General features: G+C 39.7%; 1 protein-coding gene across 7 annotated transcripts in view; it reads right to left on the minus strand.

The window, feature by feature from the left end:
- The window catches only part of Rgs7 (regulator of G protein signaling 7), a 440,139-nt gene that overhangs the window by 369,253 nt on the left and 52,216 nt on the right, over positions 1–18,670 (minus strand). The gene's annotated exons all lie outside the window — the stretch shown is intronic.

The raw sequence follows: 18,670 nt of genomic DNA on the forward strand, positions 1-18,670 counted from the left end.
CAAGTCTATTCACTTCAGTTATTTTTCTCTGGTTTTTCAGATTCAGTCATCTCAGTTTCTCTGTCTTTCTGTTCACCGATTCTCTTCTCTTCCTTCTTTGTCCTGCTCCTGAAGGCTTCCACTGGATCCTTTTTGTTGGTTACTGATTTGTTCAGTTCTAAAATTCACAAGTGCTTCTTTGTGTGTTGTTTGCTGACACGGTGTCCCCTGGCTGAGGCATCTTAGATTTGTCATTTGTTTCTCAAGTGTGTCTGCTCCGTGAAATACTTTTATCACAGGTACTTTAACATCTTTGTCAAGTGTCTCCAACTTCTCCATCAACTTGGTATGGATGCTACTGTTTTCTCATCCTCTTTGAGAACTTCCGGGTCTTCAGGACTGCTTTTCAACTGAAACATAGACATTTTTGTAATATATTATGAAATTGTGTACTTAAATCTTAGTTTTAGTTCTTTTCCTTTTGCTTTGCTGTATGTTTTGTTTGACACTGCGCTGGCAGGAAAGAAGAGGAGGATGTCACCCCATCACTTGGAGACAGAAGTATAAGTTTGCAGCTCAGCCTCCACTGACTCCTGGAGCCTGGGGACAGTGCGGTCATCACTGTTTGATAGGGTGGTTGTTCCAGCTCTCTGTATGGTATCCACTGGGAATGTCCTTACCCCAGCAACAACAGTGAATGTCCTGACACTCCGCTGAACAATGCCTCTAGGAGGAGTGGGGGTCCTTTGCTGCCACCCCGTAGAGGCTTAAGTACATACAGCTGTCCACCTGGTCTCCCCACTGACACTACTGAGTGAGAAAGGAGTCTGGCACCCTGCTGAGTCTTCTCAAATCTTACCCTATGAGAATACTGGGGTGCCTCACTGCAGCCTAAGCATTGGGAGGTCTGGCCTCCCCCTTCAGCCTTGCTGCTCTACGTAAGCATGAAGCTACAGCTACTGCTGTGGTGCCTGCTGAGAAGCATTTGTTGTCTAAAAGTTTCTGTATTTCTAAGCTGCTCTCTTCCTGGCCCTTTGATTAGAGAGATCCATCTTTGGGTTAGGTTTTGTCTTGTTTATGCTTGTCAGCATTTCTGAGTGCTTTGATTCTTCTACTTTAAGTATAGGCTATGAAAGGGGAAAAAGAAAACATTGGGAACTGATTACCATGTCTCTCTGTCTGTCCCACAGTCCCTCGTCAGTCTGCCCTTACTCTTCTCCTTTCTTATTCTCCTTATGTTTTTAATTGTACTCAAGATCCAACAAGGATCCAACTATGTCTACCCATGTTGAGGCTCTGTCTTAAGTCATTCTCACAATAACCATTCAACAGCAAATTAGTAACATCTCCATTTTACATATGAAGAAGCTGAGTCACAGAGTGGTTAATCAGCCTGTCTAAAGTCACACAGCTCATTGTGACAGAGCCTACTCTCAAACCAAGAACTTTGGCTCCAGAGTCAAGGAGATTGCTAGCACTCTTTTTAAGTAATAAATCGTCATGAGGAAGCTCTTCATTTGCCTTAAGTGGCCTGTCCCTACAGGGCTGGATTCCTGATAATTTCACCATAGTTGAAAGTGTTCTCCACAGAACATACTTCTTCAGGGTATGTACTCCAGTCTTTCTTCATTCCCAGCCATGAATATTCCTCAAACTTCAAAAGTACATGTTATAAGTGTAAACATTATTAATCACATTCCTTTTTTTGAAAGTCCACTGGAAGAGCCAATAAGAACTTCAAAATGAAAGTCATGCATGTAACTGTAAGCCATTTGTTCACTGATCAGATCCTCTTAAATCAGTGTTTGATTTTCTGGCAACACCTTGCTGGATTATAGTCAAGGAATAATTCTTTTGCAGGCTCTTTTTTAAGTCACTGCTATGCTTTCAGTCTTCACCCCATTCCTCTCAATATGGGGTCCCCATGTCTACTACCTTCTTCCACACTGTGCATCATGAGAGCATTGAGACAGAAAGACCCTGGGATCACTTCACAGGGGATAACTACATCACTTAGATAACAACATGCTGTTTCTTAATGGTAAAACTAAGACTAGAACATAGTAATACACCACACACACACACACACACACACAGAGCCTTCTTCACCTCTACTGAAGGATAGTAAAACAGTCTTATTTCATGGACAAAGTCATTTCCATCCCTTTTATCCAAACTTTTCCTGAAAGACCACCAAAAACAAGCACCACTATAAAAACATAGGTGGGGAAGAAGAGCAGGGAAAAGAGATGGATGGTGCTGCTATCCCATCAACAGCCTGAACGCGCACACTCTGTTGGCCAATCATGAAAAGACTATCAAACTCACTTCACCAGCAGTAGTCCCATTCCATCTCTGAGCGCCTTCTCCTCCTCTCCATCTGGCCCAACTAGGATCTTTCGTTCAGATTTTTCCAGCTTCCTGAGTGAAAGCCAGCCCCTTTGGCTTTCTGTTGTCAGCCTACTGCAGTAATTTTCTGGAAGCCTCTGGTTATGCCATATTGCTCAATGAAGAATTGTATTATTAAAGTGACTTTATCATTCCATAAACATGCCACTTGCAGGCTTCTTGTTCCATATGGTGACCTGCATCACCCACTGCATTCAACCCAGGTCATTAACACTCATGCCAGGTCCCTTCCACAACACACTTCTGTGAAAGCCTGTGTAAAGCCTGTGTCCTAGTGAAATAACTTGTCTTTGATGCTCAACTAACTGCAGTATTTTTAAAAGGCCACCAGAAACTAACAAATGCAGATGTTATGAAATTATTGTAAACTGATCAATGCTTTTAAAAAAAGGTCATGATGTAAGCAAGAGAATGAGCACAGAAAGAACAGTCTCTGCTCATTAACATAATGGATTTCACTAAAGGTGAACCCTTTTCTCAGGACACAGAAGATAAGGGCATGGTGATGAGGTCATCTGCAGAGTATATAACATTTAAGTCTCTGGTTATGGTTTTCCCAGTTTTATTTTTCTGTGACTCACAGAATGTTCCATCATGGTCTTGGGCAAAGCATGGTCTGCCTGGTTATCCTTAATTCTGTAGATTCCTATTGCATACACACATGACAGATGGGCTTCTCCTCTGTAAATATCATACACACTGCCAGGAATCACTCTGTCCTACAGCAAATAACTGTCAAGCTTGAAAATATGTGGTGACTGAGAAAAAAAATCAAACTACATGACACTGGCCAGGTTTTTTTGTTTATGTTTGTTGTTGTTGTTTTGTTTTGTTTTTGTTTTGAGGAAGGTCTTCCTGTGTAGTACAGGCTGGCCTTGAACTCACAATGATCTTCCTACCGGAGTCTCCCAAGTGCTGGGATTCTAAGAATATGCCAGCCACTACATCCAGCCTGGACAGATTTTTTTTTTAAATGGGACCCTCCTAATATTGGGGACACACAGTTGCAAATCAATTAATATTTTATTTGCTGTAGAGACCTTCAAGAAATAAAAATGCTTAAAGCATAGAAATTCTGAAGTTTTGGCAACGCAGAAAAAATATTATCAACTGATCATAGATTCTGTGTGTCCAAGTACTTGATAATCAGTCTCAGAGTGAGCAGGGTCTCTAGTTGCACTACAAAAATATATGAGGGGCGATACAAGTTGCCTAAAGTCACAAGAAGCTCAGGATTTGATTTTCAGGCACATATACTCTTTCTCATATGATGTCTTCATCTCAGGGGGGCCAGGTGACCAGTATGCCTGCTTCTTCTCAGAGAAGGCTTTCTAGAGAACGTCTCAGAAGTCTGAAGAGGTTAGCCAGTAGATCCTGTCCCAAACTCGATAACCAAAACAACCTGCCCGCCGCGTGTTTCTATCATTCCTTTCAGCTTCTGCAAGTGTCCTGGCCATCTATTATTGTTGCTGTTGTCATTGTGGTTGTTCTGTTTGGACTGTTTAATATGGAAAATAAGTCAAGCACCATTTTTTTTCCTCCAGGAAAGGATGCTGTTCTCAGAGGAACAATGCAAGTCAGCCTTTCCATGAGACACTTGCATATCATCTCTCTGTGGTCCAACCCTTGCTACTCTAGTAAACCCAACCAGATAACTCTCTCCCTTCTCCAGTCAATTAAACTGTTTGTAAATCTCTAAACATATGATCCTTGATCTTGGTTCCAACGCTTATTATAGTTTTCAGTAAAGTCTCTGCAGTGAACCTTCTTATCTTGCCAGGAGAGTAACAGTAGAATTGATGCAACCGATAAAGAAGTGTTTCATTTTCCATTTTAGAACTTTAGAATCTGGTTCATTTCACTCATGCATGCAAATCTCGCTTTTAATTCAAACGTCACATTAGAAAGTACAGTGTGTGTGTACAGGTGTTTGTAAATGAGAAGTCTGTAATTTAGGGAGTGTATATGTAATAATGTCTCTCCCAGAACCACTGCAGACAAGATAATCAAGAGGAGAAACAGCAGCAGCTGATGCCAAAATGTGTGACTCAGATGCTCTGAAAATCAAGTGGTGTTCCCAAGCATGTGTGCAAATTTCCCTCAGACATAGTCCACTAGCTACCGATTGAAATTTTAAGATAATACATGATTGACTTCTCTGACAATAGCTTACAAAAATAGAGCATTAACTTGGAAAATTAGCACAGTTACATGTGACCCAAATATCTCTCTCATCATCCCACTATCTCAGAGTGCACAATACAAATAATTTGTTTCATTTTTATATATGCAAATAGGAAGGAAATTGTATCCTATTCTTGTTTCAAGTCAGGTTAAATAAGTGGATTAAATAAGTGGATGAACTCTTCTAGAATAATAAATAATCTACTCAATTGCACATTAACTGAGCACCTTAATATAAATTCATAAAGAAGGGAATTCCGTAGGACAGTGGGACAGAGACTTCAGATCTGGTTTGACCTGTATTTTGGATACTAGCTCTGTCACTCTGCAGCTGTGCAAGTCTGAATAAATCACATTAAATCTGCAAACCTCAACTTCCTCAACTGTAAATGGGGATGACAGTAGACATTTCATGGAATAGCTGGATGGATTACAAATTTGTCATTTACAGACACCTGTATGTATGAATTCTACTCATTACTGTGCCTTTAGAACTTAGAAAGAAAAGAGACTGGCTAGCATGTATGCAGGTAACCAGAATGTAGTGGCAGCACAAAACAGGACAAGTAATGTACCAAACACTGCAGAGTGAGTATTTACATTTCACTTCTGTCTATACTACTTCCTCACCAGATTTAAAGACCTTCTAATTAGAAGGATAATTAAAACAAGGTACTTCTTTGTCTTTAAGACAGAGAGACATACAGATAGACATCTACAGACACAGACATAGATAAATGACAGAAGCTAAGCAATATGATTCTATAAGCTGATACAGAATCCTGTGAAGAATTTCCACGCGTTATCAAATTTTGCAACAGGTTTGAGGATCACAAGCCAGAGGAAGAAAAAGGCAAGGTTTATCCTCCCCTCTGTGGCTTAAAACTACCCAACAGTCCACCCCAAGAACTAGGCACTCTGCATCTGTGGTGCAACCACTGAATCTCTGTGGTGGCCTCTCCTTCAGTGAATACTATCCTTTCTATAGCCTTCTGTGGAGACCAAATACCAAAAAGAAAATGAAGGCTGAAAAGGGGATTGTGCAGAATATAAACCATCATGGAAGGAAAACAGCCTCTACAAGGAAGAGGGAGGCCTGTGGGTGCGCTTTGGAGAAAGGTTCTGCTAACAGGGGACATTAGAGATTACACACTTTCCTGGACTTTACAATTCAGCCAATCAGAGAAATAGTGGAGGCAGAAGAGGATACTGCTGAAATAACAAAACAGAGCAGGACAGGGCTAAAAGGTGTTAAGGGCAGCCTCTCCTGAAAACAGGATATGCCAGTGGTAGGGAATCATGGCACCCATGCCGCAGTGGACTGTGTGCTTTCACTGGAAGTTCTAAGACGTTTGCCATTGCTAGGCTATGCACTCTCAAGATGAGACTACGTACACCATGGACAAGCCACGCAGCCTGCCACGGCCACTTAATCTATCATGAACAGTCCTCACCCAAGGGAAAAGAAAACAAGGACCCACAAGCTTCAGAAAATAATTATACCTCCTTAAAATAACTTACTACAAAAATCAAATGATTTTGAATAAATTATAATGCATCCATGTGATACAATAGTTTTTAGGTATTAGCATTCATGTTCTCAAGTAACATTTAATGCATCAGGGAATTCTTAGAATGTAATATTAAGTGAAAAGAGCTCAATCCAAGGTCTGTATGTACAGTGCTTGTTGTTTTTACAAAACTGCACAGGTGGCACATATACAACAATGGAAAGAAACTGAAATGTTACAGTGGTTCTTCCATCTGCATGAGGTGATTATGCCAGAATTTTAGTTCCTTCTTGCTATTTTTTCCTATTTTCTTCCAAAATTTCTGTGAGATTCCTTTCACAATTTAAAACTTCTTACGTTTCAAGAAAAAGAAGACAGATAGTAGAGGTTCAGGGAAAGAGACTTCAACACAATGAGGAAAAAACAGCGAAGACAAATCAGTAAGGAAACACAAGCCATGACTGGAAAGTCTCCACTGAACTAAGGTACACAAGTGAAGCAGAAAATAGAGACTATACTCAAAATGAAAAGGGCCTTCAATGCCACATTTAGGATCAGGTTTTCTTCATCCAGAGCACATATTTTGAACATCAGCAAAAGCTCTGATGAAGCAGTGTTTCTGGAGAGTACTCCAGCAAGCAGTACAGAGGACCATGAATTCACAGTGGCTAATTCTGCATACTTCCCCAAGGGTTAAATGGAGGCTTGGGATGATGGTATCACTTCCCATTAACTCAATATAAGCCATCTTCTCCCACCCATTAAGACTAAAATAAAACTACTAAAATGAGAAAGAACCCTCCAGAGTAAGATCCTCCTTAGAATAAAATCATCTCTACCCTTCAGAGTCACCTCAGGATTATCCATTGCCTGCAGAGTCATCGACCTAGAATCTTCTGCTGACCTCTGAACCCTCCACTAGCTCCTCCTCTTAGAGTATTGTACACACCTAATAAATAGTGGTTGGAGTATCTGGGCCTTTGCCCAGGCTGAGGCACTGACCTCCCAGGCCCCACCATGCATGACTAAATTTGTCTGTTTCTTATTTTATCCTTCGCCATACTCCTCATACAGCAGTTGGGGATCTTGGCCATGTCCCCGATAAAACAATGTCATAAATTAATTGGATTGGAGGGATAAGTTCTTCTGACTGTCAAAGTGTCAGGCTGACAAAGGGGTCCTAGTGTCAAAAGAGAGGATGAGACAGATAAAAGTGCTGGCTACAAGATTCAACCAATGGTTGAATATAAATGGCTTGTGAGACGAAAGGATGGAAGAAATCCTCAAAGACTGGATTCTGGGCCACCAGTCAGGAATCTGTATTATGTATAGACAATGTGGGTGTATGAAAAAGGTTTATTTTGAATGTGTTGAATTTAAAGTGTCCACAGAGTATCCTGAGAAGATTCTAACTACAAGTTGGAAATGCAAATTTGCACCCTGAGACAGAAGTCTGAGCTGGTGATACGGATTGGGGCACCATCTGTACAAACACAAGACGTGTCCGATAATAACGAAGACAGGAGATGAAGATCAGGAGGAGAGAGGAGGGGAGGGATGGATGCAGAGAAGTCTGAAAGGGAAGGAGAAAGAAGTTAGAGGACCACACCACAGGGTACAAATAGCCATCGGCAGAGCTTCAAGAAGCACACAGAAAGGTGAGGCCATGCTTCTAGGCCAAATGGGAGTTCCTGAGAACAAAGTACAAAAGGCTGAACACTGAGAAATGACATGGTTATTAGGAGGTCAACTGACACCAAAAAGTTAAAAGACATTAAGACATTATCTTATTGTGATCATAATAGATATTTCACTTTGGGCATTGCCAAATTTAAAAATGCATCAAGGGGGCCAGGGATATAGCTCAGCAGCACAGCACCTGCCCGGCAAGTGCAAGGTCCTGAACCCTAAACATCCAGTACCCTAATCATCAACTTATTTCTCCTCATCCATATGGACTGAAGATGTTCATCTCCTGAGTGCTAACAGTTTGAAGTCACTGTCACAGCAACCAAGAGAATAGCTCTGCCTGTCACTGACTACACCCACTGTGGGGCCTGCATGGGAATGGAGATGTCCTTTCAGACATGGGGGCAGGGTTGGATCTGGTGGCAGGTGTCTGTGAACATGGCCCAATGCTGGGTGTTTTCTATAATTACTAGAATTATAAAACCTGTCATGCCAGAAGGCATCAAGCAGGGAAGGCAAATTGATTCCTAGCTTCTTGAACTAAAAATATATATTCATCAAATCCACTTGGATTTGTTTTCATTATTTTATTCCAAAGTCGTAGTTTTAGCAATTCTTTTAGCAACTCTTCCCTTAATAATAAAGAGAACATGGGGCCGGGGATACAGCTCAGCAGCATAAGTGACTGTTTGGCAAGCACAAGGTTGTGACTTTGATTCCCAGTACCCCCCCCCAAAATAATAATAATAAAGAGAACAATTTTCACACACACACCAAAAAAAACCCTAAACATGATAAACCTGTCACCTTGCTCATGCCTTACCTTATCCACAGGGCTAGATTAGGATGAGGACAAGAATCACTTGTCCAGTCCATTCTACTTTTCAAATAAATTTATCTTCCCTTTATTCATTTCTATGAGCTGATGTAAGATTTAAAAATTATTTTAATCTATTGTATGCATTTAATTGTAGCTAATAATAGTACTAAAATAAACAACAAGCAAAATCTTCTTGAGAGGCAATCTGTTGAAGATCCATGGTTTGTTTGTTTGTTTTTTAGGTATCAGATTCAACAGAAATGTACCATTAGTGCAAAGAGTAACTCTCACAATTCCTAATCATGTGACTCTGACCTTGCCACAGGCAAAACCTGCAGTCCTCTGAGCACACCACATGGGACCACACAGCCACTTAACAGAGACACGGCAGAATGCTTCCAGATCTACTGACTGTTTGGAATAGAACCGTATTTCCAAAACTCACATTTACATCCCAACCATCACAATTTCTGCTAGATCTGTGACCTACTTGCCTTGATAGGAATTTAATTTTTCTTTAAGTCAACATTTTTGGCCAAATGTCTGTTCAGCATACAAATTGAACTTAGGGTATAAAGCAGGTGAACATGAGCAGATACAGTAGAATTTACACCTTGCTGGCATGCTGATACCTTTGCGAGTTCTGAAACTTAAAGATTTATTTCACTTGCAATCTGAAGATTTTGTAACATATTATTTTTATGCTATCAAGCAGTTTGCAAACCGATATTTCAATGAACCCATTTCCAATGAAACCTATTCTCAATAGGAAACTCCTATGTCCAGAAAACTCAATTAAAATGACAATTTGTCATAACCAGAGAGATTTTAGGGGTGCCAGTCTTATCACAAAATCTGGGACAGACTCAGACAACAACAGGTACTTCTGTCTGGAACTGGGGATGCAGCCAGGAGAAGGAAATATGGTCCCTAGCTAACAGACCTGGAAGCCAGGCAGAAAACCAGCAGAAAGCACTCAGGAGGTTATTGATAGCACAGGGAATCAAAATTGGAAAGCCCAGGGGAATGTCTTCTAGCAGAGTTCAATACTGACATTACAGAGGAAAGCACATATCAATACACCAGAGCAACTGCAAGGAAAGCTTTTCATTCCATTCCTTGTGAAAATAATGTTACTTTAATGTGAAATAATTTATAATTGTCTTCAAGACCCTGAGCCTCCAGGATTTGAGGGAAAGGTATGCACAATCCAAATGTGTGCATGTGCACATGCATGTGCGTGTGTGCGTTTGTGTGTGTACTGAAGAGTTGAGCGATAACAGCCCTGGCAATTAACAAAGGGAGGTGAGAGCAAAAAGGCCTTGTCTCACATTTCTGATCTTATGCTCTAATTTGGATCTGGACCGGTAACCAAAGATCCATGTGTTAAATAGCTGGTCCTCGCCTCCTGGAAGGTGATGGAAATTCTGGAAGATGGAGCCTCCCAGGTGTCTCTCTGGTCTCTGTGAATGTGGCCCCAAAGGGGGAACTGATGCCCCTCCCACCCTTTACTCTTCTTTTACTTATTTTCTTGCCATTCTACTCAACCACACCCTGTCACCGGCACCTTCTGCAGGTGCCTAGATGCAATGAGTCTGTCTGATGATGGACTGGAACCTCCAAAACGAGGAGCCAAAGTAGGCCTGTTCCTTTATAAGATGAGTTATCTCAGGAATATGTTACAGGGCTGGAGAGCTGACTAACAGCCATTGCACTGCTGGTCCTCCAGTCTTCATCTTTCTAATAGAACTTTCCACCTCTAATTGCATGAGCAAAAATGTAAAAAATAAAACTAAAGTAGTGGAGTTATCCTAAACGTGTTGCTTCCCTGCTTATCCCATGTCCAATCCATCAACAAATTCTACTAGATCTACCTTTGAAATTTACCCTGAATCCTTCTTCTCACCTCTTCTCTGACCATCACCCTAAGCCAAACCCCCATCATCTTTGGCATGGATTACTGCAACCATCTCCTAACTGGTCTCCGTGGTTTCAATCATATTCCTTTAAGCCTATTTTCTAACAACAGCTAGCATGAATCAGCTCATATATAAATCACTCTTCTCAGCTTTCCAGGGACAATCCATCCCAATCGCAGTAAATGCCCAAATGCTCTGGTGGTAACACCCCTGATGGCCTATGTCCTGTTATTTATTGGAGTGATCCCCTTTTCCAGATAACACTGCTTATTTTGCTCCAGTTATCTGGTTGTTTCCTGAGCACATGAGTCTCCTTCTACTTTTAGGCTTTTTACCTCCTTTTTCTCACCACCATCCAACAAGGAGTACGTGGTATTTTTTGTGATATTCATCATATCCACCTTTTAGAATGTGGACTCCATAAGTGGTGGGCTGTTTTATCCTTGTCTGTTGTGTCTTCAGATTTTAGTTAGTATCTGGCCCACAAAATGTGCTCAATTGGTGTTTGTGGAATGCATTTATGGAATGAGGGATCTGAAGAGTAGAAAGACCATGATAATGAATTCTCAGAAGGATCACAGCACTGTCAGAGAATGCAGGTAAGAAGAGTAGACTGACTTCAGAGAGGATATGCAAAGAACGTCCTACCTACTTGAAGAAAGGATGGGAACTGTAATGAGTTACAGGAATATTCAACCAGCTAGCTTTTTATAGAGAGTTTGGGTGTAACTTTGATTCTTCAGCACTAATGCAGACCAAGGACTGCAGAATAAACTTTGTGATCCTATACATCTCATTTCAGAAATTTAGGAATTAATTAGCAAAGAAGAGACGCCATGTCACCAGAGAAAACAGCATCATTTTAAAAACCTAGCAGCATAATTTTCCAAGGCAAGGAAGAATCACATAGCAAAGGTTGAGGCACTCTGATATCCATATGAAAAAATTTCAATGCTGAACCACAAGATAGCATCTGACTTCCTAAACCCTCCAGTCTCATATCAATCCAGTCTTCACTAATTGACTGATTAAAAGAGTTATATCATTTTTAAAATATGTTAATCCTTAGAGCATGTAACTGTTTTCTAATGAAAAGTATCAAAGTAGAATAAAATATATCCACCTAAAGGCTTCAATGATGGTGTCCCATGCAACAGTGAAGGGACTCCTCTAACTTGCTGCCAAGTTTAATTACTCCTTGATACACACAAACCCTGAAACAAAAAATGTTATCATTATAAATGGCTAAACAATACATTAACACCTTTTGGAAAAGGTCACTCGGAAAACCACCACACTCATGTGTAAGAGGAACTGGAACCACACAGGAAGATCTATATGCCAAGTCTGCTACCAAATCATTCTGCTCAAAGGATAAATTGGTTGGTCAACAACCAATGAAACACGAAAGAGGAATCACAAATGAGGCCAAAGTACTCAAAATCAGGATGATAATGGGGGGAAAAATGCAACTCCTCTGGAGATTACACAGAAGATGATTATCAAATCATGGAAGGAATTAACCAAGAGACCAACTTAATAGTCTAAGTGAAGACCTTAAAGATGGAGTTTATATTATGTTTGAAAAACTGAAATAATAACTGAATAATTAAAGTCAGCACTTCCCTGACTGACACAAATTCGTTCTTATGTACCCACTTATACCCGTGCCCTTGCCCCACTACTTCAGGCAGACCTTCCCCACCTAACCTTCCAATAAACTGAGGTCTTCCCAGATGTCTCCTGATGGTTCTTCTACTGTTGCTCCATAGCACTGGACACATTACCTGTACCCTCTGATATTATTATAAAGATGCTCAGTGTAAGCATAAGGAACCAAGATGCAACTTTAGAGAACATTCTAGAGCCTACAAAAAGTAGGTCAGAGAATCACACAGAAACTGCCTTAAATATGGTCATTTCTTTCTACTATGCCAAAGATCAAGCAAACACTTGAGCAACTGGCAGAGCAATGTCAGTGAAGTTTGAGGTTCTTCCAAAGTCTCCAAGGCTCTTAACATCTAATCTCCCAAGATCATATAGTTATGGAGAAACAGTTTAGTGTCTATTGTTTTTGTTTCTTTCATTATATTTTGATTACCTTAACATGAGCTTCTAGAAAGAAATGAAAAAGGCAATGCAGTGAGGTCAACTGAGCTGCACCTATTACATCTGGGGACATTTGTATCACATAATTCAGCATCCAAAAACAAGAGGCTGCCAAACTTCATCTCCAGAGACTTAGAGCTGGCACGGCAATCTCTACAGATGTGAGGAACACTCTCCATTCACTGTAATTTTAACTCTGTTGTAAACAAGCTTAAGTATAAGATCAGTTCCCAAAAAAAGGTAGTACGTTCAAAGAAACAGGGCTACCTAACCTGAGTAGGTGGAGCTCTGAAACCTCTGGAGTTGCCTTTTCACCTTTGATGCTTCTAGGTTTGTTAACAGTTCAAGCCAGCCAGTGTTCCCATTATTCTGTTCTGTTGCCAACACTGACTATACTATGTGTGCCACTTAAAGGATAAATAGATTTTAGTTCAACAATATTACTGCCTTAGTTTCTAAAATAAATTCAGAGAATTTAACAATTGAACTATATTGAACAATTCCAAAGACTTTCTTGGCAAATTTCATCTCTAAGAGCTTTGTGTATAAACTCTATCATCAGCTTTAGCTGCTATGGTAACTGGAATATTTCGAATGTGACTTGAAAAAAGTATCCTACATATCCAACACCTTCTGAAGGAAACAGAAAAGACTGAGATTTAATCCACTCTCAATTTCAAAACACAGTATCAATGTTCAATCCTAAAATCTTATCTATGCTGCTATTTGTAAGTCAATAGATAACAACCTGGTACAATTACATACAAGCATGATCAAAGAGCCTTTCATGTTATTCCTTAACTAGTCATATGAAGACATCATTCAGGTATTCTCCTCCCAGTGTTATTGGATTTTTAAAGAAAATACTGTAGAGCAGTTTTAGGTTCACAACACAATTGAGTTGAAAGTTCTAAGTTTCCACATATTCTCGAATGCCCCATAAATAAAATTACCCCATCAACATCTTGCACCAAAGTAGCACATTTATTATGATCAATGAACCTGCAATGACACATAATAGTCACCTGAGGTCCACAGTTTACATCATGGTTTACTTCTGGTGTTGAACATGCATTTGCACAAATGTGTAATATTATGTATCCATCATTATAGTACCATATGGAGTATTATGACAGCCCTAAAAACCATGTGTTCCACCTAATTCACCCCTCTCACCCTCTTGAACTCTTGCAACCACTGATCTTTTCAGTCTCCAATTTCACCTTATCTAGAATGTCATGTGGTTGGAATCATACAGAATTAGCCTTTCAGACTGGCATCTTTTCACTTAATAACTTGCATTTAAGGTTTTCCCATGACTTTTCATGACTCAACAGCTCATTTCTTTTTAGCACAGAATGATACTTCCATTTCCTGGAAGCACCAAAATTTATTTATCCATTCATCTACTGAAGACATCTTGGCCACTTCTGAAGGAAATAGAAAAGACTATGAGATTTAATCCAGTATTGCAATTATGAATAAATCTGCTGTAAATATTTGTGCACATGCTTTTTATGTGTGCACAATTTTGTAAGTCCTGTGAATTATGCCAAGGAGAATGATGGGTAGATCATATAATATGTTTAGCTTTGGAGAAACTGCCATCATTTTTTTTGTTTTGTTTTGTTTTGTTTTGTTTTGTTTTGTTTTGTTTTGTTTTGTTTTGCCTTGTGTTGTTTTGTTTTATCAGTACCGGGGACTGAACTCATGACTGCATGCTTTGCGAGGCAGGTGCTTATGCCACTGAGCTAAATCCCCAGCCCCATCATTTTTTGTTGTTGTTTGCTTGGTTTTTTGTTTTGCTTTGTTTTGTTTTGTTTTGTTTTGTTTTTTGAGATGTAGTTGTGATATATTCTCCAAAGTTAGCCTGAAACTCACTATTCTCCTGCTTCAGCTTCTCAACTAGCTGGAATTACAAATCTCCTTAGTCAGATCTTTTAAAATCATAGCACAAATCTGCATATCCAGGCATAATGAATGTGAGTTTCTGATGCTCTACCTCCTCACCAATATTTTATGTCAGTGTTTTTTTGGATTTTGGCCATTCTAATACGTATGTCATTGCATCTTACTGTTGCTTCAACTTGTAATTTCCTAACAATTTGTGATACTAGGCATCTATTCACATGCTGACTGCCAGGCCTTTGATATTTGTCCTAGCTCATGCCGATGCCTGAGTGTTACACTGAATCCTGTGCAACAGAATGAAAGCAAGCCCTTCCATGACCAGTTGGCTGTGATTTAAACAAAGACCCAGCCACGGTTCTCACAGTTGACACTCAGAGCTATTCTTCCTGTGCCACTGAGACAGATAATCTTGTTTCCTGAAGCAAAGAAAGTAGTTTGGAAATGAAAGGAAACACACAGTATTTCACCTAGACCCACACACTATCTACGTATATGAAAAAGTATCAGACAAGTTCTCAAAGTGCCATCACATTGAGGAGGACATATAGTATTATCAGCATTTGCTTGAAAGTCTGCAAAATAACAATTATTCTTCCTTGCACTCCGACAAGGTATTCCACTGAACACTTAGGAATAATGGTTAGGAGGTTTGGAGGTTTAACAACACAGATGAAACTAGCAGAGAAAAAATACAATGAGTTGTATATGGACAGTGTGGGAATGAGGGGAGTCATGGGGCTTCTGATAATGAATAGTGAAGAAATCATTTTCCAAGTAAAGTAATCAAACTATTTACTCTGTCTTCTCCTGAGACTTATTGATTTTTAAGAAAAAATCCTACCCCACATTTTTGTATAGGAACAAGTTTTAAATGACCTTTTGAAGAAAATATAAAGCAATGTGCACCAACTTTATCCATTTCAGATGGTGTTTCCAGCAGCTCAATCTTTCAAAAATATACTTTAAATCTAGTATCCAGTGTAGATAATATATTGGAAGTGTCAAGCAAGAGAAAACAAATTCTCTGACATTCACAGATAGGACTGACAACTACTCCTTCAACAAACACACTGCTTTGAATAAACAGGCACTGTTCTAAATAGTTAAATAAGTTCAAGTTGATTTGAATGTAATAACTGATTTACATATGTAAATGATATGTTACATTAGAAGATCATACATGATGTGGGTGAGGGGTTCTACTCTAGAGCTGTGGGCTGAGTAGGGCATTCTCTGACTATAGGCCAGAGTCCCAGTTATGACTTAAAACGCCTACACTTTCAGAAAAGAGAAAACAGCTAGTATGGGAGGAAATGAGAAATGAGACGTGTGATCACTTGAGGAAGGTACTCTGAGCAGACAACAATCAGAGCAAAGGTTTACCACATCATAGGTAGAAAATACAACGAAGCCAAAACACATGAGGCTAAGTGAACCTGGATCATGCTGACTTCTCTGCTCTTCCTGCTCTTCTCTGATTGTCTTGCTAGGCCTGCTCCTACCTCAGGGCCTTTTTACTAGCTGTTTTCTCTTTTCTGAAAGTGTAGGCGTTAAGTCATAACTGGGACTCTGGCCTATAGTCAGAAAGGGAGTAGCTGGAACATCTTAAACAGAAGACATGATATATTTTGTATAATCTTCTGTCATACAAAATCTTAAATCTATGCAAAGCAGAGAAAACCACAATAAACTTCAGTGGACCTGTGATTCAGTTTCAAAATCATTAACTCATGGTCTATGTTGTTTGGTTTACACCTCCCTCTCACTCAAGATCATGCAAAGAAAACGTTGGACACCAAGTCATTCCAACCGTAAGTATTTTAATAGGAATCTCTAAAAGTCGGGCACTATTTTTGAATTTTTTATTGTTTTAACATGACTGAAATACTCTTGTCACACCTACTTGGGCTGCAGCAGCTCTGACCTGTGTGACCAGTAGTGTCAGCATATGCCTCTCTTCCCACACAAAGAACCAAGGACTTCAAGTGGATGGCTTGAAACTGGCGAATGGAGGAATACATACTTCATTAAAATAAAATTTAATGAACTAGAAATCCAGTTACTAAATATTTACCACCTCACCTCTGATTCACATTTACACAATTACAGATGCTTACCTTCTATTATCTCCTCAGTGGTCACATTCCCTTGGTAAACAGAATTGTTTTTTAACTTCCTATATTTGACAAGAAATTAAAATAAGATCTATACTTTGTGGTCACTTGATATCTCTTAAATTTTTTTAATCCATGTAGTCCCCAACATCTTTTTTTCCCCTTGCATTTGCTTTTATTGTTATTAAAGAAATTGGGTTGTTTATCCTGCAGAGTTCTCCACAGTCTGGATTTTGCTATGATTTCACTAAAGCAGTTGCTCTGTTTCCTACAAGTTGGTCACTAGATCTAGTAACAGGATCCTTTTTCCTTTCTTTCAGGCAAGATTGGTTCATCAGAAGGAGTATGAACTTGCACCTTGAATGCTGGTTGTGATGCATTTTGTGGTGGAAGCAACCCATTGACGATCATCTTAATGATAATATTTTGCATTCTATCACTGTAATGGCTTGTGTTTAGATGTCCCTGCAAAGACACATGTGGTCATTGTAGTTACTTTTCAAAGGTGACTGGATTTACAGTGTGTAGTGATGAGATCAAGGGTATGGGATTACTCAATCAGTCTACTGATTGGTTTGGCATAGTACTGGTGAGTATTAAGGGTGTGAGTGCTACACCTACCTTATGGCAGGTAGCCTGTGTACAATATAAGGGACACAGAGATGGCTAATGTGTTTTCACCTGCCTACTTGCCATGGATTGTTTCTCCTCTGTGATACCCCTCTGCCATGCCTTGCCTGCCTTGAAGCCAGTGGCCTATATACTGAAACCTCTACAAACTGTGAGCTAAATAAACCTTTCCTCCCATGACTTGTGAGTGTTGGGTATTTTATCTCTGCACTAAGATAAGTAACTAAGACAATCACTTATCCTGTACTTTTTGTTTAGAATATGTACAGAAGAGAAAAATCCACAAATCAACTATTTGGTTAATTTACATTTTAACAGGATCAGTCTGACAACTCCATGAGGAAAAGACTGTAGAGGCAACTGTGAGAACAGAGAGGAATTAGGAGGGAATTACAGTCACCCCAAAAAGCCAATGTCACAATGAAGACCAGGTTAACCCTGGAAATGGGCAAGAAATGTTCCAGTCTAGCTCTACCTAAGTGTGCTTTGATGCTAGCAGTAACAAAGACCTACTTTAGATACTGCCATAAGAACCCCTTATTATGTATATTTAGGTAGTTCAGAATTAAATCACAGGTAGTAAGTACAGTGAGTAAAATCTATTATAACCCTCATGACCTGCCCAACAAAGTTGTTCAATTAACCATCAAATTTTAACTATCAAATCTGACAATGAACCTTAGTTATAATAGTATTTAAAGGCTTTACAATTTCATGTTTTCTCAGACTGATGCATTTTACAAGTTTTTAACTGCTTTCTCTGCTACTTTCCCTTTCCAAGTTTTCATGAAATCATTTAAATGTGGATATATTTTCACACATTTAACCCTGTGGACCAGCTTTCCGTAACTGGTTAACGGAAAATGCATAACTGGAGAAAAGGCATCAGTCAAACACTGATCCTGAATTCTTCCCATGCCTCCAGATCAAGTTCTACCTCACTGATTGCTCCTCTGTTTAGACTCGGGCACGGATACCATGGAAAATGAGAATTCAGGAACGGATGCAGGGAAAGGAAATGAACGACTTCCTCCAGGGTATTTATACAAAGGACAGAATAGTGTTACGCTGGATAGACCACAGTGATCTTCTGAAAAACCTCATCTTCCCTGTCTTCTTTTTCATAGAAGTAGAAAGGTATAGAGCAGTAATGTGACTTCCTCTAAAACAGGGATGGCAAACCTTTTAAAGATCAAGACCAAAACTGCAACCTGAAACCCACTTATTTATTGGGAAGTGTCAATACTAAATACTGAGGTTTTAGTTTAGAAAAAAACAACCGTTATCTGAGGCTCAGCTGTTGGGACAACCTGGCTCGCATGCCACTGAAAGGGCTCTGCATGCCCACTATGGCACACAGGCCATGTCATAGATTCTCCACCACTGCCCCAAAGT

This window comes from Cavia porcellus, unplaced genomic scaffold (genome assembly GCF_034190915.1).
Source record: "Cavia porcellus strain 051 isolate PalLab524CR breed Dunkin Hartley unplaced genomic scaffold, mCavPor4.1 scaffold_29, whole genome shotgun sequence".
Lineage (NCBI taxonomy): Eukaryota > Metazoa > Chordata > Mammalia > Rodentia > Caviidae > Cavia > Cavia porcellus.